This window comes from Pristis pectinata, chromosome 4 (genome assembly GCF_009764475.1).
Source record: "Pristis pectinata isolate sPriPec2 chromosome 4, sPriPec2.1.pri, whole genome shotgun sequence".
Lineage (NCBI taxonomy): Eukaryota > Metazoa > Chordata > Chondrichthyes > Rhinopristiformes > Pristidae > Pristis > Pristis pectinata.
Genome location: NC_067408.1, coordinates 60,506,088 through 60,528,927, shown reverse-complemented (window position 1 = coordinate 60,528,927; position 22,840 = coordinate 60,506,088). Strand labels below are relative to the sequence as shown.

The 22,840-nt window shown below is 49.7% G+C and overlaps 1 protein-coding gene across 5 annotated transcripts in view; it reads left to right on the top strand.

The window, feature by feature from the left end:
* Positions 1–22,840, top strand: part of phldb2b (pleckstrin homology-like domain, family B, member 2b) — a 185,953-nt gene that overhangs the window by 52,563 nt on the left and 110,550 nt on the right. Inside the window, exon 1 of one of the 5 annotated variants that reach the window (XM_052013325.1) lies at positions 8,314–8,818. The exons of the other annotated variants lie outside the window; for them this stretch is intronic. The gene's annotated coding sequence lies outside the window, so the exon portion shown is untranslated. Of the gene's footprint in view, positions 1–8,313; positions 8,819–22,840 lie in introns of those variants that run through there. 5 annotated transcript variants of the gene reach the window in all.

Genomic DNA, 22,840 nt, shown 5'->3' with positions numbered 1-22,840 from the left:
TTTCAAACAATGTGCTGGAGGAACTCAATGGGTCAAGCAGCATCTGTGAAGGAGAAAGGAATTGTTGACAGATTCCAGCATCTGCAGTCACTCCTGTCTCCTATGTCATATGAAATATGAACATGGAGGCCATTTAGCCCATCAATTCTATGCCAACTCACAGAGCAATTGCATTTCCCTGCCAATTTTTCCTTATAACCTATTCTCCCCACATTCCCATCAACTCTCCCCCAGATTCTACCACTCATCTACACATTAGGGGCAATATACAGCAGCCAATTAACCTACCAACTTGCATATCTTTGAGATGTGAGCATCTGGGGGGATACTCATGAGGTCATGAGGAGAACATGCAAACTCCACACAGACAACACCTAAGGCCAGGGTTGAACTTGGGTCTCTGGCGCTGTGAGGCAGCAACTCCACCAACTGTGCCACACAGTCAGACAGAACTCAGTGATGGAACTCCTGCATTAGAAGTTTAGAAAGTTAAAGGCATTCGAACTCCACTCCAGAGACAGACTTGAGTCTTTCAGTGTTTATTTTGATATGGTTTGGGAGTGTTTTGGCAGGTTTTCTTGGTTGGTTATTAAAAAAAAAACCTCAGTTAAACGAGTACATCGACTTTTGAACTTTTTCAGTCTCTATAAAACACAACCAAATCAAAGTAACAGCACAGCCTTAATGTCACAGAATGTAAGCAGGATACTTGGTGTTACATCCAGGGGGAACTGGCTTCATTTGCATTATGTCTGCTTGCAACATTTGAAAAAAACTTTGAGCAAATACTTTGTGTAAAGTTGGCAGTCGTGGGGCAGAGTTCTCACTGCTTGAGGCTTGTTTGCGAAACCAACCCACGGGAAATGTCTCCCTCTTCCTCACACTTTCATTTCAGGCACAAGTTTACATTTGTACTGCTCCGTGAGTTGAGAATGTACATGTTGATTATATGAGCTTCGTGATCTGAGATCCAACAAGCATTTACTCAGTCACCACAGAAGTGCCAGGTCTGCATTATTTACAGACTGGTTCAGACAGACTGTCTAATTATATCTCCAGCAACACCTTACATTTATCTCGCATAATCTTCCAAACTGTGTTTGATAAGGTGCCACGTAGTGAGCTTGTCATCAACACTGAAGACCATGGAATAAAAGTACAGAGAGAAGCCTGACTGACTGATGGGAAACAGAGAGCAGTGAAAGAAAACAAAGAAAACCTCAGAAATCTGAAATAAAAATTAGGAAAAAACATTCCTCTGCAACTTCAAACTCACTTATTTTCCAACTTATCCCACTTTCGAAGAAAGGTCATTGACTGAAAGGTTAAACCTGTTTCTCTCTCCACAGATGCTGAGTTTCCGCAGCATTTTCTTTATTGCCAAAGTAGTGAAAAGCTGTGTTGCACTCTGGAGGGTGATGTACAGTGGCATTCCCAAGTGTTTGGAACCAGAACTGCTTTTCTTTCTTAGACTTGGGTGTACAAGGTACAGTTTCCAAATGCCACGAAACTTGGAAGCAAAGTGAATTTTAAAGAGGTTAGTAATAGATTTCAAGGAGATGTAGATAGGCTGGGGGAATGGGCAGAGAAGTGGCAGATGAAGTTTAATGCAGAGAAATGTGAAGTGATTTATTTTGGTCCAAAGAATGAGAGGAGGATATATAAACCAGGCTGAAGAAGGTTCAAGGATGGAGAGATCTGGCAATTGGTTTATTATTGTTATTATTGTCACTTACTGGGATACAGAGAAAAGCTTTGTTTGCATGCCATCTAGACAGATTATTCCGTACATAATTACATCGAGGTAGTACAAAAAGAAAAAAATAACAATGCAGAATATAGTGTTACAGTTACAGAGAAAGGGGCGGTACGGTAGCGTAGCGGTTAGTGCGACGCTATTACAGCGCCAGCGATCTGGGTTCGATTCCCGTCGCTGTCTGTAAGGAGTTAGTACGTTCTCCCGTGTCTGTGTGGGTTTCCTCCGGGTGCTCCGGTTTCCTCCCACATTGCAAAGACGTACGGGTAGGTTAATTTGGGTTTAAAATGGGCAGCACGGACTCGTTGGGCCAGAAGGGCCTGTTACCACACTCTAAGTAAAATTTTTTTAAAAAGTGCAGTGCAGGTAGACAAGTAGTGCAAGGGCCACGACAAGGTAGATTGAGAGGTCCAAGAGTTAATCTTTATCATACAAGAGGCCTGTTCAAGAGTCTTATAGCAGCGGGATAGAAGCTGTCCGTAAGACTTTGAGTCTGGTGGTACCTGTTCTCAAGCTGTTGTATCTTTTGCTTGATGGAACGGGGGAGAAGAGAGAATGACCGGGGTGGGAAGGGTCCTTGATTATGTTGACTTCTTTCCCAAGGCAGTGGGAAGTGTAGACAGAGTCAATGGAGGGGAGGCTGGTTTTCATGCAGATTGCGTTCTGGCTGCGTTTTCATGCGCAACTGGGCTGCGTTCACAACTCTAGCAATTTCTTGTGGTCTTGGACAGAGCAGTTGCCATACCAAGCCATGATGCATTTGAATAGGATGCTTTCTATGCTGCATCTGTAAAAATTGGTGAGGGTCACTGGGGATGTACCAAATTTCCTATATCCTCTGTGGATATATGTGCACAGTTTGTTGTAGGCTGAGAGAATAGTTACAGAAGTATATGGGTTCATGGGCTTTATGTATAGAGGCATAGGGTACAAGAACAAGGAGGTCATAGTGCACTTTTATAAGACACTGGTCCAGCCACAATTGGGGTGTTGTCTCCTGTCTGGGCAACACCTTTACAAAAGATGAGAAAGGTGTTGGAGGCGATGCAGAGGAGATCATTTTTCTGCCATAATTTTTAGTCTTCCATTTTGTCACCACTGTCACTCCACGGTGACCCATACAGACAGATGAGTTCAGCCACTGGTCCACGTGTGGGCTCTGGGAGCCACGTGCAGCATTCCAAAAGCAAAGTGTAAATTTTTCATGGTTAACATTTACTCTCAACATGGATTTTTGTTGGTGAAAGCACAAAATAAACTTTTAATTTCAGTGAAAGCCTTTTGGGGGCGTTTTCCTCATGCTTCCTTAGTTAACATTCAAGATCTACTCAGTAATCAGGCTGAGAGTGGAATGCTGCAACATTGGAAGTGTTTTTTTCAAATGGCGTGTGAAATTGGGTTGCTCAATCTATGAAAGACTTCAAGAAAGAGTAAGGAGGTTCTCCTGGGTGGGCTGGCCAACATTTACCCTACAACCAACAAGATTACCTGTTCATTTATTTCATTGCTTTTCTTGGAGTTTGTGATTTCCAGCATTACAACAATGACTTCACATTAATAGCAAAAAAAAACAAACAACTGGAGGAACCCAGTGGGTCAGGCAGCATCTGTGGAGGGAAATGGACAGTTGACATTTCAAGTCGAGACCCTTCATCTGGACTGAAGGATAGAAGGGAGATGGCCAGAGTAGCCAGCACCTGTAGTCTTTTGTGTCTCCACTATATTTTAAGATGTTATTAATTAGCTGTAAGAGGCTTTGGGACGTCCTTTAGACCTAACCTGACAAATGCCACCTGAATGCCAACCTTTCTTTCTGAGGGAGAGTGGGAGCACTGGGAAGGCACAGTTTAATCAAGGACATAACAATGGAACGTGTGTGACTGAGGAGGGTTGGTGAGACTGTGAGAAGGTGATATATTCTCAAATGAGGCGTTTGACAAGATTTCACCTGGCCAATAAATCAGAACATAGAACATCAGCATAGGAACAGCCCATTCGGCCCACTGTGACTGTGCTGACCATAATGCCAGTCTAACTAATCCCATCTACCTGCACATGGACCTTATCCTTCTATTCCTTGCCTGTTCATGTGTCTGTCTAAATGCCCGTTAAATGTTGCTATTGTATCTGCTTCCACGACTACCCCTGGCAGCCCATTCCAGTGGTAACTCTCTGCGTAAAAAAAAAAACTTGCCACGTAAATCTCCTTTAAACTTTCTGCCTCTCACCGTAAAGCTATGCCCTTGAGTATTTGACATTTCCACCCTGGGAAAAAGACCCTGACTATCTGCCCTTTCTATTCTTCTCGTAATTTAATAAAATTCCATCAGGTCACCCCTCAGCTTCTGATGCTCCAGAGAAAACAACCCAAATTTGTCCAACCTCTCCTTATAGCTCATACTCTCTAATCCAGGCACCCTCTTCTGCACCCTCCCCAAAGCCTGCACATCCTTCCTGTAATGCAGTGACCAGAACTGCACACAATACTCCAAATGTGGCCTAATTAAAGTTTTATAAAGCTGCAACATGACTTCCTGAGTTTTATAATCTTTGCCTCAACCAATGAAGGCAAATAGGCAGGAAGGTTAAATAAATTAAGATCTAAGGGAAGGTGCCAGTGGTAGAAAGCTAAATACTGGGTACTTCATAATATGCCTGATTTAGTGGCACAGTTGTGCAACAGGTAGTGCTGCTGCTGTACAGTTTGATCCTGATCTCGGGTGCTGTTGATGCGGAGTTTGCACATTCTCCCTGTGACTGTATGGGTTTCCCCTGGGTACTTCGGTTTCCTCCCACATGTGCGGGTTAGGAGGGTAATTGGCTGCTGTGAGTGACAATCGGTGTTGGCTAATGACAAAAAGAATCAAAGAGAAATCGATGGCCATGTCAGAGACAATAATTACAGATCTGCAGGGAAATAGGAGAGGGGGTGGGATTGATTGGATTGCCCTGCTGGCAGCTAGCAGGGATCCGATGGCTGAGAGACCTCTTCCAGTATCGTACCTGTTATTCAGGAGTTCGCAGGTAATTCAATTGTTGGTCATGTGTTGAAAGGGAGGGGAAAGTCCCAGGGGGCAGGAGTAAATCCATGGAAGGAGGGAGATCTTGGACCACATGCCTACAAGTCCCGAAGATAGTGGGAGGCATGAACAGGATGGTCAAGGGAGATTCCGGGTCCTTCTCAAGGTACAAGTGATAATAATACACCAATACCCCCCTCCTCCTCCACCCCCCTCCTCCACCACCCCACTCCCCTCCTCCTCCCTCCCCTCCACCCCACTCCCCTCCCTCCTCCTCCACCTCCTCCTCAACCCCCCCTCTCTCCCTCCCCCTCTCTCCCTCCCCTCTCCCCCTCCCCCTCACCCCTCCCCCTCCTCCACTCGCCCCCACTCCCCACCTCCATCTCCCTCCTCCTTCCCCCTCCCTCCCCCTCCCCCCTCCTACTCCCCCTCCCCCTCCTCCTCTCCCCCTCCCTCCTCTCCCCTCCCTCCTCCTCCCCCCCTCCTCCTCCCCCACCTCCTCCTCCCCCCCTCTCCTCCTCCCTCTCCTCCTCCCTCCCCTCCCTCTCCTCCTCCCTCCCCTCCCTCCCCTCCTCCTCCCTCCCCTCCCTCCCTCCCCTCCCTCCCTCCCCTCCCCCTCCCTCCCCTCCCTCCCTCCCTCCCCCTCCCTCCCCTCCCTCCCTCCCCTCCCCCTCCCTCCCCTCCCTCCCCTCCTCCTCCTCCCTCCCTACCCTCCTCCTCCCTCCCCTCCCTCCCCTCCTCCCTCCCCTCCCTCCCCTCCTCCTCCCTCCCCTCCCTCCCCTCCTCCTCCTCCCTCCCTCCCCCCTCCTCCCTCCCCTCCCTCCCCTCCCTCCTCCCTCCCCTCCCTCCCCTCCCTCCCCCTCCCTCCCTCCCCCTCCCTCCCCCACCCTCCCCCCCTCCCTCCCCCTCCCCCCACCCTCCCTCCCCCCCTCCTCCCCCTCCTCCCCCTCCCTCCCCTCCCCCCCTCCCTCCCCTCCCCTCCCCTCCTCCCCTCCCTCTCCTCCCCTCCCTCCCTCTCCTCCCCTCCCTCCCTCTCCTCCCCTCCTCCCTCTCCTCCCTCCCTCCCTCCTCTCCTCTCTCCCTCATCCCTCTCCTCCCTCCCTCCCTCCTCCTCCCTCCCCTCCCTGCCTCTCCTCCCTCCCTCCTCCTCCCTCCCTCCTCCCTCTCTCCTCCCCTCCCTCTCCTCCCTCCCTCCCTCCCTCTCCTCCCCTCCCCTCCCTCTCTCCCCTCCCCTCCCTCCCTCTCCTCCCCTCCCTCCCTCTCCCCTCCCCTCCCTCTCCTCCCCTCCCTCCCTCCCTCTCCTCCCCTCCCTCCCTCTCCTCCCCTCCCCTCCCCTCTCCTCCCCTCCCTCCCTCTCCTCCCCTCCCTCCCTCTCCTCCCCTCCCTCCTCCTCCCTCCCCTCCCCTCCCTCCTCCTCCCTCCCCTCCTCCTCCCTCCCCTCCTCCTCCTCCCTCCCTCCCTCCTCCCTCCCCTCCTCCTCCCTCCCCCCCACCCTCCCTCCCCCTCCTCCCACCCTCCCTCCCCTCCTCCCTCCCCTCCCTCCCCCTCCTCCCCTCCCCCTCCCTCCCCCTCCTCCCTCCCCTCCTCCCCCTCCTCCCCCTCCCTCCCCCTCCTCCCCCTCCCTCCCCTCCCCTCCCCCCTCCCTCCCTCCCCTCCCCCTCCCCTCCCTCCCCTCCCTCTCTTCCTCCATTCATCCATCCCTCCCTCCCCTCCCTCTCTTCCTCCCCTCCCTCCCTCTCCTCCCTCCCCTCCCTCCCTCTCCTCCCCTCCCCTCCCTCTCCTCCCTCCCTCCCTCCCCTCCCTCCCTCCCCTCCCCTCCCCTCCCTCCCTCTCCTCCCCTCCCTCCTCTCCTCCCCTCCCCTCCCTCTCCTCCCCTCCCTCTCCTCCCCTCCCTCCCCCTCCCCTCCCTCTACTCCCCTCCCCTCCTCCCCCTCCCTCTTCTCCCCTCCCTCTTCTCCCCTCCTCCCCCTCTTCTCCCCTCCCTCTCCTCCCCTCCCCTCCCTCCCTCTCCTCCCCTCCCCTCCCTCCCTCTCCTCCCCTCCCCTCCCTCCCCTCTCCTCCCTCCCCTCCCTCCCTCCCCTCCCATCCCCCTCCCTCCCTCCCCCTCCCTCCCCTCCCACCCTCTCCTCCGTCTCCTCCCTCCCGTCTCCTCCCTCTCCTCCCTCCCTCTCCTCCCTCCCTCCCTCTCCTCCCTCCCTCCCCTCCCTCCCTCTCCTCCCCTCCCTCCCTCTCCCTCCCTCCCTCCCTCTCCTCCCTCTCTCCTCCCCTCCCTCCCTCTCCTCCCTCCCTCTCCTCCCCTCCTCTCCTCCCCCCCTCCCCTCCCTCCCTCTCCTCCCTCCTCCCTCTCCTCCCCTCCCTCCCTCTCCTCCCTCCCTCCCTCTCCTCCCTCCCTCCCTCCCCTCCCCTCCCTCCCTCTCCTCCCCTCCCTCCCTCCTCCCCTCCCCCTCCCTCTCCCTCCCCTCCCTCCCTCCCTCCCTCCATCCCCTCCCCTCCTCCCTCCCTCCCTCCCTCTCTCCCTCCCTCCCGCTCCTCCCTCCCTCCCTCCCTCTCCTCCCCTCCCTCCCCTCCCTCTCCTCCCCCTCCCTCCCTCCCTCTCCTCCCCTCCCTCCCTCTCCCTCCCTCCCTCCCTCCTCCCCTCCCTCCATCTCCTCCCTCCCTCTCCTCCCCTCCCCTCCTCTCCTCCCCTCCCCTCCCTCCCTCCCCTCCCCTCCCTCCCTCTCTCCCCTCCCCTCCCTCTCCTCCCTCCCTCCCTCTCCTCCCCTCCCTCCCTCCCTCTCCTCCCCTCCCTCCCTCCCTCTCCTCCCCTCCCTCCCTCCCTCTCCTCCCCTCCCTCCCTCCCTCTCCTCCCTCCCTCTCCTCCCTCCCTCTCCTCCCTCCCTCCCTCTCCTCCCTCCCTCTCCTCCCCTCCCTCCCTCTCCTCCCTCCCTCTCCTCCCTCCCTCTCCTCCCCTCCTCCCCTCCCTCCCTCTCCTCCCCTCCCTCCCTCTCCTCCCCTCCCTCCCTCCCTCTCCTCCCCTCCTCCCTCCCTCCTCCCCTCCCTCCCTCCCCTCCCTCTCCTCCCTCCCTCCCCTCCCTCTCCTCCCTCCCTCCCTCCTCTCCTCCCTCCCCCTCTCCTCCCCCCCCTCCCCCCTCTCCTCCCCCCCTCCCCCCCTCTCCTCCCCCCCTCCCCCCCTCCTCCCTCCCCCTCTCCCCCCCTCCCCCCCTCTCCTCCCCCTCTCCTCCCCTCCCTCCCTCTCCTCCCCTCCCTCCCTCTCCTCCCCTCCCTCCCCTCCCTCCCTCTCCTCCCCTCCTCCCCTCCCTCCCTCTCCTCCCCTCCTCCCCTCCCTCCCTCTCCTCCCCTCCTCCCCTCCCTCCCTCTCCTCCCCTCCTCCCCTCCCTCCCTCTCCTCCCCTCCCCTCCCTCTCCTCCCTCTCCTCCCCTCCCCTCCCTCTCCTCCCCTCCCCTCCCTCTCCTCTCCTCCCCTCCCTCTCCTCTCCTCCCCTCCCTCTCCTCTCCTCCTCCCCTCCCTCTCCTGCCCTCCCCACCCCTGCAGCCGGCTCCGGGCGGGTTCTCTGTGCTGGGCCGGGTCGGACCCGGGGTGTGTGCGCTCTCCGGACACACGGTGGGCACTCGGAGCTTAGACCGGGAGTGAATAGGAGGGGAAAAGGCGAGTCGCCGGGCTGGGCTGGGCTGGGCTGGGCTGTGTCCCGGACCGGACCGCCCCCCACCCACCCACCCCACTTGCAGCCGGAGCCGCGGGACTGTGTGTGAGTATCTGCTGCTCGGGCCGAGTGACAGGGAGGGCTCTGGCGCCGGCTTGGAGCCGGGACACCGGGCGTGATGTTTCCTGTCGCCTCCCGGGGTCTTCACCAGCTCCCCTAAACTTCGGGCACCGACACCCCAACCAGGCGCTGGGTTGCTACTCGCCACCGCAGGAGGCTGCTGTGTGAAGCTGCACACACTTACAGAAAAGCAACAGCCTGACAGAAGTTGTACAGTAACACCCTGATAATCCGCTATCCCGCTGAGCGCACATTCCGATGATTCGGCACCTGGATCAGCAGGTAAAATCTTAGCTCTCCGGCATCGAGGTGGGGTGGGTGTTGATTGCATGAGAATTACTCTAAAGCAGCATTACAGTACATCACACACTAGTACTCTATGCATGACGCTTTCTATAAGTTGCTGGGCTCTATGTCATCTTTAAATAACAATGTTCCTTTAAATAACAATGCTTTACACTGCAGTTCTTTATTTTAAGACTAAACCCTGTTAATGTAAAACACCAAAGTTAAATCTGACGATTGGACTCACTATCATGTGAATCTTCATAGAACACATTGCTGCTAATTTATCTACAATTGCACTGCCCTTGTGTATAAACGTAACAAATCTTGCATCGGAGCCCTGCATCCCAAATTCAAATTTACTTTTTTGAAAAAGATTTTATAAAATTGCCGAATATTCTTGGAAGTTTTTTTTTGCCAGATGCTTAAGAATTCCTGATGAATAAATACCAAGAGTTTACTGCATTGGCAAATTCCAGTCTCTGGGGACCCAGTTCCCAGGCTCCCTTTAAATTTACCCACTTCAATGTTTTTAATTCACTTAAATAAAAGTGTGTTGGAGTATGGAAAGAATGATATCTGATCGTCTGGATAATCTGCTGGGCCAGGACCACCAAAGTCTGGAGTGTGCTGGATTAGTGGTGTTTTACTCTCAGAATCAGACCTCACAGATAACGTGCCAGATTCCTCTGTTACATCCTGATTCACAAGTGGGGCAGACCCACCAGAGGGGGAAGCACATTGGTGTACAGCTGGAAGGGAATAACCAAATCCTCAATATTGACTTGGGACCCTTATCCTAAGGACATCCAGTTTATAGGTTAGCTGGCCACTCTAAATTGCCGATAGTGCAGGTGTATGGCAGAAAATTGGTGTGGAGTGGGTGGGTGGGTGGGGGGCAGTTAACGGGCAGGGGACAGAGAATAGGAAATAAGTGGGAGAATGTGACCAGTGAGCTGGTACAGACTTGCTGGGCTGAATGGCCTCCTCTAATGTTGTGAGAAATATGAAATCCCTTGACTTCAGGTCAAACATGGGGAAGGAAACCTCCTCCTCATTACCACTTGCCATCTTCCTTCAGCTGGTGAATTAGTGCATCTCCAGGTTGAACAACAGTTGGAAGAAGCAGTGAAAGAAGTAAAGGCATAGAATGTACTCTGGGTGGGAGACTTCAGTAGCACCACTACTGAATGAACTGGCTAGGTCCTGAAGAACCGGTGGGTTAGCAAGTTTGCAGATGACATAAGATTGGCGGCATTGTGGATAGTGTAGAAGATTGACAGATGGAGTTTACACCAGCTAAGTGAGAGGTGTTGCACTTGGGAGATCAAATGTAAAGGGACAGCACACTGTTAACAGCAGGATCCTTAACAGTGTTGATGTACAGAGGATCTTGGGGTCCAGCTTCATAGCTTCCTGAAAGTGGCTGCATAGGTTGAAAGCGTGGTAAAGAAAGCTACAGCATGCTTGCCTTTATTATTTGAGGCATTAAGTTCAAGAGTCAGGAAGTTATGTTGCAGCTTTTTAAAATTCTGGTTAGGCCACATCTGGAGTCTTGTATTGCATTCTTGTTGCCTCATTATAGAAAGGATGTGGAGACTTTGGAGAGGATGCAGAAGAGATTTACTAGGATGCTGCCTGAATTAGAGGGCATGTGCTATAAGGAGAGATTGGACAAATGGGTTGTTTTCTCTGGAGCAGTAGAGGCTGAGGGGAGACCTGATAGAAGTTTATAAAATTAGAGTGGGTAGCCAGTATCATTTTCTCAGGGTCAAAGTGTCTAATACTGGAGGGCATGCATTTAAAGTGAGGGGGGAAAGTTCAAAGGAGATGTACGGGGCAAGTTTTTTTACATAGAAAATGGTGGGTGCCTGGAACACGCTGCCAGGAGTGGTGGTGGAGGCAGAAATGATGGAGGTGTTTAAGGGGCTCCTAGATAGGCACATGAATGTGCAGGGAATGGAGGGATGTGGACCATGTGCAGGCAGAAGGGATTGGTTTAATGAGGCGTCATTAGCTTAATTAGTTCAGCACAACTTTGTGGGCCGAAGGCCTGTTCCTATGCTGTACTGTCCTATGTGCTATGACACAGCTGCCAGACTGGGTCTGTCGCAGAACCAGAAAAAGGAGTAAACCAGTTTGACCTCATCCACACTAACATACAATGGGAGGTGCATCTGTCCATGAGAATGCTGGCAGAAGTGACAACTTAGTCCTTGTGGAGACAAAGTCACATCTTCACACAGAGGACACCCTCCATTGTGTTGTGTGACACTACAATTGTGCTAAATGAGATAGACTTAGAACAGAGACGACACAAGAGACAGCAGATACTGGAATCTGGAGCAACAAATAACCTGCTGGAGGAACTCAGCAGATCGAGCAGCATCTGTGGGAAGAAAAGAATTGTGGACGTTTTGGGTCCTGATGCAGGGTTTTGACCCGAAATGTCAACAATTCCTTTCCTCTCACAGAAGCTGCTTGACTCACTGAGTTCCTCCAGCAGATTGTTTGTTGCTCTAGACTTAGAACAGATGTCACAGAACAAAACTGGGCATCCATGAGACGCTGAGCACCAACACGATCTGTAGTCTCAAGGCTCAGCACTTCCCTCATTCCACCATTACTGTCAAGCCAGGGGATTGATCCTGGGCCAATGTGGAGTACAGAAGAGCATGTTGGGAGCAGCACCAGTGTCCCTAAAACTGATGAGGTGCCAGCCCGATGAAACTACTTAATAAGGTCGCAAAAACTGCACGTGGTAGACAGGTGAGTGATTTTGCAATCAATGGATCAGATCAAAACTCTGCAGTCTGTCACATCCTGCGGTAAACAGCTCATGGGAGGAGGAGGCTCCAAGAACATAGTCAGGCCATCAGAGGATGGAGTTGGAGGTCCCTGGTGCTGTGAGGCTGGATCAAGGTTTTGCGGTGAGCTGCTGCCTCGCAGAGACCAGGGTTCAATCCTGATCTCAGGTGCTGTCTGTGTGGAGTTAACACGTTCTCCCTTTGACCATATGGGTTTCCCCCAGGTGCTCTGGTTTCCTTCCACGTCCCAAAGCCGTAGGTTAATTTGCCGCAGTAAATTGACCCTGGTGTGGCTAAGTGGGAAAAGAATTAAAAAGGTGAGTTATTGGGCATGTAAAAAGTGAATAAATAGCAGTAATAAGGGAATAAAGGAGAGGGTAATGGGACTGATGGGGATGTTCCTTTGGAAGCTAGCATGTTCCTGATGGGCCAAGTGGCTCCTGTGTCTTAATTAGTAAGTAAGTGAGTGCCAGAGATGAGGCTGAAGCATCAGTCAGGAGTGCCAAGTGGATAATCCATCTCTAGTTCCTCCCAAGATCCCCACAGTCATACAAGCTGGTCTCTGGCCGGTTCAATTCATTAAGAAATGTCTGAGAGCACTGGATGCAGCCAAGGCAACAAGACCAGACAACATCCCAGCAGTACTGAAGACCTGTGCTCCAGGACTGGCTTCGTCTTGCTAAGCTGTTGCAGTACAGTTACAAGTGCAGCTTCTACCTAACAAGTGGAAAGCTGTCCAGCTATGTCCTGTTCACAAAAAGCAGGGCTAATCCAATCCAGCGAGTTCAGCTTAATCATTTTATGTTAAGTCATGGTGGAAAGTGTCATTGACAACACTGTCAGGCCGTGCTATATCCCCAGTACCTGCTCACACATCCCAGTTTTGGCTTTGCCAGGACAACTTATCACAGCCTTGGTCCAAACCTGGACCAAAGTGCAGGCTTCCAAGGGTGAGGTGAGAGTCAAGTCAAGTCCAGTTTATTGTCATGTGCACAAGTACAGTGAGGTACGGGTACAGTGGAAAAACTTGCTTGCACCAGCATCACAGGTGCATAGGTTCAGACAACACACAAAACGCAAATTATATGTAAATTATACAAGATAGTGAAGAGAAAAAAATGTTAGTGCAAAAAAAAACCACAATCAGAGACAAGTCAATGGTAGTGCAAGAGGGTCTGTCCTGTTCCTTTGCTGAGGTAGGGTTAGAGTGACTGCTTTCAGCTTCAAGAAGCCCTTGTAAAACTTTGCACTAAGGAAGGTGGTTGTGGTTGTTTGAAGTCAATCATTCCAGCCCCAAGACATCTCTGCAGGAGTTTCTCAGGGCTGTGTCTTGGGCCCAACCATCTTCAGTGGCTTCATCAATGACCTTCCTTCCATTGTAAGGTCAGATGAGAGCAGCTCCCACAATAGTCAGGTCACTCAACAGCATCCAGAACAAAGTGCCCCCAACGTCGTGAACATTCATTAATTTCACCACTTACAAAATGCACTGCAGTTATTTGTCTAGGTTATTCCAACAGTACCTCCCAAACCAGTGACTGTCACACCAAGAAGAATAAGGGCAGTCAATGGATGGGAGCACCAATTCCCCTCCAAGTCGCACATCATCCTAACTTGGAAATATATTGCCTGTTCCTCATCTTCACCGGTTCCACACCCTGGAACTCTCCCCCCAACAGCACTGTTGACTGTTGGAGCACCTACACCTGAAGAACTGCAATGGTTCAAGAAAGAACCCCCTTCCCCACCTTCTCAAGGGGTGATTAAGGATGGGTAATAAATGCCAGCACTGTGACACCCTCCTCTCTCCTCCCTGGAGATAAGATACCTTTTGACAAAGTCTTCAGTTGTCATCTAGCTGCCTGCTCCATGAAACTCTACACAACCCTCTTAGATCACTTGAGCGCTCTTCTGAGTAACCATGAGGTGTACCAGTGGAAATTAATCACGACACGCTTGGCAATTGTCTCAAAATATTATCCACCACACAAGGCTGACACCATGGATGGATTATTTGGAGCATTGGGCAGATAATAAAACTTCCTGAGTTCCAAGCAGTTATTTTCAAACTTGAGAGGTGCCCGAATTTATGTTCGTGTGTCTGAAGTCAGCAAGTTTGGGGTTGTGTGCATTTCAGTGTGCCCAAGGCAAGCTGCCCTGTAAGCCGTGTGCAGCTGTTCCCTGGTGTACATAATCATGCTATTGGCAGTTTCCAGTTGTAAACCCAACCCATAGAACTTTTACAGTGAGTAAAATGGAAGCAGAAAATGCTGGAAACACTCAGCAGTTAGGCAGCATTTGTGGAGAAAGAAACAGGCTGAAAGAAGCTGTTCCTTACTCCACCAGTGCTGTCAGACCTGCTGAGTGTTTCCAGCATTTTCTGGTTTTATTTCAGATTTCCAGCATCTTAAGTTTTTAAAAATTTTTATTCACTACAAGTGATGTATTTTCCAAAAGGTATTTCTCTGGTAATGGGGAGTGGGAAGAGAATGAGAAACCCAGCAGCAAGATCGCAGAAATAGTATTGTGATAAATGACACTATGACAAGTGACTGTGGGGTGGGGTAGGTGGAGAAGGATGAACAATACTAGTTCTCCTGCATCCATATTCAGGTGAATGTTACCCTGGTGGGTTTGACCCTGGTGGTTCCAACTTCAAACCTTTCTATTGAACACATGTCTGGGGTAGCTCTTGTTTTAGGCATTGGTGCTGCCCTGCAGTGTTTTTGATTCGAGGTGAAAATGCAATTAAAGGGATAAAGGTGACCAGGACTTGTTTTGTAGTACAGGTTGAAACTCTCTGGTCCGCCAGTTCCCGAGGTCCACAATGTTTTTAATCTGTGGTAATCAAAGTCAAAGTTGAGTTTATTGCCATATGCATAAGTACATGTATGCATAGGTGCAATGAAATACTTACTTGCAGCAGCATCACAGGCACGTAGCATATAAGCAGCATTCACAAGAAAAACATAAATTATACACCATTTTTACAAGAAAGGCCACAATTAGAACAAAAGAAAACACAAAATCCATTTTAGTGCAAGGTGGTCACAGTGTTGCACAACTGTAGTGATTGGGGTTGTACTGGTTGGTTCAAAAACCAGTTAATTAACTAATTCTAACTAAGATCTAAAATTAACTAAGATCTGCACTATTCTGTAGCTAATCAACCTATCAGTGCAACTATTGCAATCTCGGTCAGCAGCGATCTCAGCCAACAGTGTTTCTGACTTGGGTTGCGGACTGTTCCTGGAACCCTTACGTGACCCACAGTGTGTCCGTACTTAAAAAGAACAGTTCTCCTGCTCATAAGAAGATGATTGGGGCAATTTCTGGATTTTCTGTGGTCTGGCACCAGTCATGTCCCAAGGATGCCAGACTAGAGAGTTTTGACCTGTGCTCTTCCTGCTGTGGTTCAAATCCCACTCCAGATACAGACAGGAAAATACAGTCCAGATGAATTCCGAGGGAGGGCTGGCAAGGTGTTAAACTAAGACCCTGTATGGTGTCAGATATCCTCTGGCAGTGTCTCTACAGAGAGCAGGGGGGAGTTTCCCCACTGGCCTGGCTAATATTTATCTATGAAGCAACATTATGATATCTCAGATATGCCTTGGGGTGAGTTAGTTGCAAGTCAACAGGGTTTATTGAATCTCACTACAAAAAGTAGAAGATTGACTGAAGGGTCATTTTCAGTTTTTATAGCGTGGTTCAAATGGATGAGAAAGTATGTTTGGCTGGCTCTTGAATTAACTCTATTTGTGTAACGTTTCACCATACTTCTCTTGCTTGTTCTTTTGTAAGAGTGAACAGTGTGTCCAGGGGAATGAATCCATTCCAGAATCACATTCAACATTCCTCTGTTATTCATACATGGTCAGGGCCTGATTTTAGTGCATCTAAAATTAACACAGTTAGAACCTGCTTTAGTTAAAACTTAGAAATTGCTTGGACCTCTGTTCCCAAGGTCTGATGTTTATCTCTGACCCTCATCAGTGTCTTGTGGCTGACATTTACTCAGAGAGCTTTGCTGTAACTCTGCAATTTCTTCACATCCTGGTGAAATTCCAACTCTGCTCCAAAACAAACTGGCTTTTGACCTTGGTTCTGAAACCCAGCATCAGCGTGGGGGTGCAGTCAGGGCTGGAATGTGTTGGGCCCCTCTTTCACATAGTGGCTGCCTTGCCCCGGGTTACTTAAATTCCTCAAGAGTTAACCTCTGGATTGAGAGGGGAAACCTTCCCACTTTGGGGCATTTGTTCATGATAATCCAAACATATCCATTGCAATGTGCTCTGGAGAAGAGTTTGTATTTATTGCATGTAAACAGCCCTGAATGAGCCATCTTGTGCTGTGCTCAACATTTATCTGTTTCCATATATATGCTGCATTTCACAATCTTTCCAGACTTCCCAGAGTATTCGACAGTGAATAAAATATTTCCCAAGTGTAGTCACTTTAATAATGGGATGGGAGAAACATAGCATGTACAAAGGGATCTTGGGGTCCAAGTCTATAGCTCACTGAAAGCAGCCATGCAAGTAGATAGGGTGGTAAAGAAGGCGTATGGCATGCTTACCTTCATTGGTCAGGGCATTGAGTATGAGTCAGAAGTCATATTGTAGCTAGTGGTTAGCATAATGCTGTTACAGCGCCAGTGTCCTGGGTTCAATTCTGGCCACTGTCTGTAAGGAGTTTATACGTTCTCCCCGTGTCTGTGTGGGTTTCCTCCGGGTGCTCCAGTTTCCTCCCACATTCCAAAGACGTACGGGTTAGGAAGTTGTGGGCATGCTATTTTGGCGCCGGAAGTGTGGCAACACTTGCGGGCTGCCCCCAGAACACTATGCAAAAGATGTATTTCACTGTGTGTTTTGATGTACATGTGACTAATAAAGATATCTTGTATCAAACTTTGGTTAGGCCGCACTTGAAGCATTGTGTGCAATTCTGGTTGCCCCATTACAGCAAGGATGTAGAGGCTTTGGAAAGGGTGCAAAAGAGATTTAGCAGGATGCTGGATGCATTAGTGGGTATGGGCTATAAGGAGAGATTTGGACAAACTTGGGTTGTTTTCTCTGGAATGTCAGAGGCTGAGGGGAGACCTGTTAGAAGTTTATAAAACTTAAGAGAGGCAAAGACAGGGTACACAGTCAGAATGTTTTTTTTCAAGGTAGAAATGTCAAATACTAGTGGACATTATTTAAGTGAGAGGGGGAAAGTTTAAAGGAGATGTGTGGGGCAAATTTTCTTGAGTGGTGGGTGCCTGGAATGGGCTGCCAGGGGTGGTGGTGGAAGCAGATACAATAGAGGTGTTTGAGAAGTTTTTAGATAGGCACATGAATATGCAGGAAATGGTGAGATATGGATCAAGTGCAGGCCAAAGCGGTTTAGTTTAATTTGGCGTTGTGTTCAGCATAGACATTGTGGGCCGAAGGGCCTGTGCTGTACTGTTCTATGCAACCCAAACATATCCATTGCAACATGCTCTGGAGGAGAGTTTGTATTAACTGCATGTAAACAACCTTAAATGAGCCATCTTGTGTTATGCTCAACTTTTATACATGCTGCATTTCACAATCTTGGGACTTCCCAAAATATTTGAGAGTGAGTGAAGTATTTTCCAAGGGTAGTCACTTTGATAATGGGATTGGGGAGGGAGAAGGAGAAACATGGCATCAAGGTTCCAGAAGTAGTATCGTAATAAATGATCAAACAAAGGCATGGGGTTTGAGTGTGAGATGCAACATAAGTGGGGTGAAGGGCCGGGAAGACTCCTAGTTCTCCTGGCTCAACGTTCAGGTGGATGTTACCCTGTTGGGTTTGGCCAACAGTGGTCTCTGCTCAGAACAACAGGCTTTGAAAAAGCATCTGGCCTATATCTGCATAAATGTCTGGACTAGTGCCTGAATTGGAAAGGGTGCAGAGAAGATTCATGAAAACGTTACCAGGACTGGAAGGCTTGAGTTCTAAGGAGAGACTGGATAGGCTGGGACTGTTTTCCCTGGAGCAAAGGAGGCTGAGGGGTGACCTTGTAGAGGTTTATAAAATCATGAGGGACATAGATAGGGTAGATGGTCACAGTTTTTATTCCAGGTTAGGGGAGTCTAAAACCAGAGGTTTAAGGCGAAAGGGGAAAGATTTAAAGGGGACATGCTGGTGGGTATAGGGAACGAGCTGCCTGAGGAAGTGGTAGAGTTAGGTACAATTACAATGTTTAAAAGACATTTGGACAGGTACATAGAGAGGAAAGGTGTTGAAGGAAAGAGCTCAGACATGTGCAACTGGGACTAGCTCTGGGTGGTACAGACAAGTGGGCTGAAGGGCCAATTCTATGAGTCGAGTGTTTTTTTTCCTGCAGTCTTTGTGTGCTATTCCTTGGTGGGGGTGTGAGCTGACCAAGGCAAGGACAGCCCAACAAGGCATCTTGGACCACAGCCAAATACAGGATAAACAAAAGAAAAGACATTAAGTGTTGAGAAGTAAAAATAACTGCCAAGGAATTGGGATGAATTATTTGCATGGGTCAGTGAGAGGTGAATACTGGGAAAGAAGGAGTGGTTGAAGAGAGAGTGAGAAGTTTAAAATTGGTGACTTTTTAAATATCTCCAATTCGACCTGTCCAAGAATAAGTCCACACAGTTTAATTTGCACGGTTGGCAGACCATACAGCAAATTCTTGGCATCGAGTACGGTCCAGCAGTACCTGATGTATAAGTGCAGCAATGTTCATTGGTGGGGTGGGTGCTCAGTGTCAGTGCACTGATGTCCAGAGGCTGACAGATCCAGAGGCTTGAGTTTCAATCCCATCACAGCAACTGAGGAATTTCAGTTCGACCAATCAAGTAAATCTGGAGGAAAAAGGTTGTTATCAGTAATGGTGACTGTGAAACCGCTGGAAGCACATCTGGTTCACTCATGTCCTTCAGCAAAGGAAATCTGCCATCCTTACCCAGTGCTTGTGACTCCAAACTCTGCTGAGGGTGAATGAGGGATTGGCAAATGATGCCAACTTTGCCAGCAATCTGCTGTTTCATGAGTGCCAGGATGGGGCAGTGCAAATTCTGCAGCAACTCACGATGATTCAGAATTCACATATACCTCCTGCATTCCACAAGACTCTGGCTAGCTTGCACAAGAGTAGTGCGTGCCATTATTTGGCAGCAGTGCTTCTGAGACAGAGGAGAAAAGCTGTGACAGAGGCAGGGAATTGTTCCAGGACTGACGCCAGCATCATGTTTTTCTCTATCTCTGACCAAATATGGTTATGGCTGGGGTTCCTCCATTCCCCCATGTCCTGCCCTCTTTTCTGATTCCATGCCTGTTTGGGAAATGTGGACAATTAAGTATCCGAGGAATTCTCCCGGATATTTTTGTTCTGCCCCTTCTATAGATTTTTAAAAAGCTGTGCTTTCAACTCGAGAAAGGAAATTGAAGTTTAAAGGGGAATCTGGCAGAGAGAGCAGGAGTAAACATCTGGTGTGTCTGGAGAAGATGGAATGCTTTCCAGATGTCTGGGACAGGGTGGGTGAATAATAAACCTTTCTCAGAAGGGTTCTGTGGGCGAGGCTTGATCAGGCAACATTTTTCGCCGGCACATTTGTTTTAGGAGAGCTGATATATGGGTTCCTATAATCACTGTTGTTTAGTATTCAGTAGGCAGGGATCTGTCTGGTAGGATTTAAAAATCAAAAAAAAAGTTGCAGATGCTGGAAATGTGAAATAAAACCAGACAATGCTTCAAACACTCAGCAGGTGTGCAGTATCTGTGGAAGGAGAAGCAGAGTTAACGTTTCAGGTCAGAGACCTTTCCTCATGCAATGATATTGTTCTTTATTTAAAGGGAAACAGCTGACAAATCTTTTCATCACAGACTTTCCCGGATGATACTGGTCCTGATTCCCATACACGCTGCCTGACCTGCTGAGTGTTTCCAACACTTTATGCTTTATTTCTTTGACTAGCTCTGAAAGCCTGAGAACATCTACCACCAGGCTCAAGGACAGCTTCTATCCCGCTGTTACCAGACCCTTGAACAGACCTCTTATACGACAAAGATGAACTCTTGATCTCCCAAGCTACCTCATCGTGGCCCTTGCACTTTTTCTACCTGCACTGCACTTCCTCTGTAACAGTAACACTATATTCTGCATCCTGCTTTTTTTACTCCCTCGATGTACTTATGTATGGAATGATCTGCCTGGATGGTCACTGTATCGTCACTGTATCTTGGTATATGTGACAATAATAAACCAATACCAATAGCAAGACTGTGTTCGAGGGGCTGAAGTGCCTACCCTTCCCACCTCCTTCACCAAGCCTTCCCTGACTACCGGGTCTCCATACTTCTCAATTTGCTGGTGTTAATTCCCAGAAGGAGATGGTACAAATGGAGCCTGATGGCCTGTGTCAGACTCCCCTGGGTGCTGGAGGGGGGAATGAGGAGGATTTCTTTTCTGCATCATCCCAGCCACTGCCGATGTGTTCTTTGCTGTGACTTGGTTTGCAAAGCCCGGAGTTGTATTGTCGATGTAACAGGTGGGTGAGGTGTGGCAAGAAGGTGAGGTCTGGACTGCTGGATGAGCAAGAGCCTGTTCGTCAGGAGCCCGATGAGATGGTGCAGGACCTTGAGCCTGTTACACAGTTCATCGAGCAGTTGCTCAGCCCCTGTGACCTGGTGTACAGGAACTCAGCCCTCACGCAGGAGATGGCTGCTCAGGGGTGTTCAGTCCTCGACTTACTCTGCCAGTCTTTCAGCTCGCAGCCAATCTATCCCTTATCCCCGTCACTCCCTTCTTCCACCGTTACACTCTCCTTTCGCCGTCACTCCCTCGTCCCGTATTCCCTCCATCCTTCCCTCCTTCCTTCTCTAACACACCCCTGTCACTCCCCGTTCCCCCGTCCTTCCCCATCCCCATCACTCCGTCCTTCCCCATCACTCCCTCATCCCCCTCTCCCCTCTTGTCCTCCTGTTTCCTCCTGTTACTACCCTGTAACTCTTTCCTTACCCCGTCACTCCCCCATCTGCTCTGTCACTCCCCCATCTCTCCCTCCTTCACCCTGTTTCTCCCTGCTTCCCCTGTCACACCCCCATTCCCCCATCACTCACTCTGTCATCACACCCCTATTCCCCCGTCACTTCTTCATCCTGCCAGGTCCAATTCCCCTGATTTTTGCCTTTTAAAGATCTGTGATAATTGGCCTTGAAGATTCCCGTTCGCCCTCGGCATCTGGCCTCTTGTGTAGGAGATTCTGGGTTTCCACTGCTATTTTTTTCTTTTTTTCCTTTTCCAAAGGAGGTTTATTCAATGATTACGTCATCACATTATTACTATGCTACAGTATTCCACGATTCACGCTATTTACAGTTTCAAATTATAACACAATCGTCTCCATCCAGAATGCACTTGAGCCCCTGAGGCACCCACCGGTCCTGGAAATCCCCCATCGTACCCATGGATACCACGTGCTCCTTCCCCAGGGATGCAGGCGCAACGCGTTTCCACTGTGTGAACTGTAAACGGAGCACTGTACTATGGCCCTGGTCCCTGACGGAGACACATCTCCCACTGTTGATGTAAATGGAGCACTGTACTGTGGGCCCAGTCCCTAACAGTGATACACCTCCCACTGCTGCTGTAAATGGAGCACTTTACTGTGGCCCCAGTCCCTAACAGTGATACACCTCCCACTGCTGATGTAAATGGAGCACTGTACTGTGGCCCCAGTCCCTAACAGTGATACACCTCCCACTGCTGATGTAAATGGAGCACTGTACTGTGGCCCCGGTCCCTAACAGTGATACACCTCCCACTGCTGCTGTAAATGGAGCACTGTACTGTGGCCCCAGTCCCCGACGGTGACTCACCCCCCACTGCTGCTGCTCCAGCCTTGCGACAAACCAGGCCAGTGTTCCATTAGCCAATAGCCTTCTGTGACCTCTGTACTTAGACCTCCTGACCTGCCTGCCCCCCACCATCCCTAGCCCTGATATTCTGAAAATACTTTGACGTATCTTTAATAGATTCCAGTGAATGACCTCGTATTAACCATTATCTCTGATACTGTTCTACCCATGTGCAAGTTCTAGTGTTTCTTTGTATTACAAGGTGTTTATTCCTTGTGCAAGTGTGTGAGAAATGAGTGTTCCAATGAGTGTGTATTGTGTGCAAGAGTATGTGTGTGTGCAAGTGTGTGTATTTATGAGCGTGTGCATGTGTGTGCGAGATTCTATACAGTGTTGTATGTGCAAGTGTGTATAAGTGCAAGTGTGTGCATGCACACAAGCATGAGTATGTGCGCCACGCTTGCATGCGAGTGTGTGTATGCGTATGTATTGAAGTGAGTATGAGTATCTGCACACGTGTATGTGCGAGTATGTATGGGAGAGTGTGTGTGTGAGAGACACTCATGGTAAAGGTAACGGGTGTACAGCATCTGATGATTGTACTGTCTTGGTCGCCTCTGGGGTTCAGATTTGGGGTTTAGGTTTGCCCACCTCCTACACCCTGGAGAATTCTGTTTTGTTTATTAATTTTTTGGGATCTGGGTATGACAGATGTCTACTACCCATGGTTAATTGGCCTTGAGAAGGGGGTGCAGCACTCTGCTCTAGTACCACTGAGAAGTCCACTGTGCCACTGCAGAGGGGAGTTAAGAACCAACCTCACTGGTGTGACTGGAGTCACATACAGGGGAGGATGGGAGTTTCCTTCCCTGAAGACTATTAGTGACCCAGATGGGATTTTATCACAGTCCAGCAGTTTCGTGGTCATTATTACAAATAACTGTATTTTTAAAACAATTTCAAATTATTTCATTAATGGAATTTGAATTTTCACAGCTGCGATGGTGGGATTTGAACTTTTGTCTCTGGATTGCTAGTCCAGTAATTTACTGACTGCACCACCATCATATGCACTACTCTTCCCCTCCTCTCACTGGAATTGGATGAGGCATTCCCTGCAACCAGCTCCCCTCTCCTCAATATACAGAGTGAGCCAGACTGTGCTGGTGGAGATCTCTTTCCCATCCCCTCAGCACTTCCCCACATGGCCTGAGGGGCAGCCTTAAGTTACTGTGCAGGAACAGGCCCTTCAGCCCACAATGTTGTGCTGAACTAATTAAGATGATGATGCCTAATTGCACTAATCCCTTTTGCCTGCACATGGTCCATATCCCTCCATTTCTTGCATATTCATGTGCCTATCTAAAA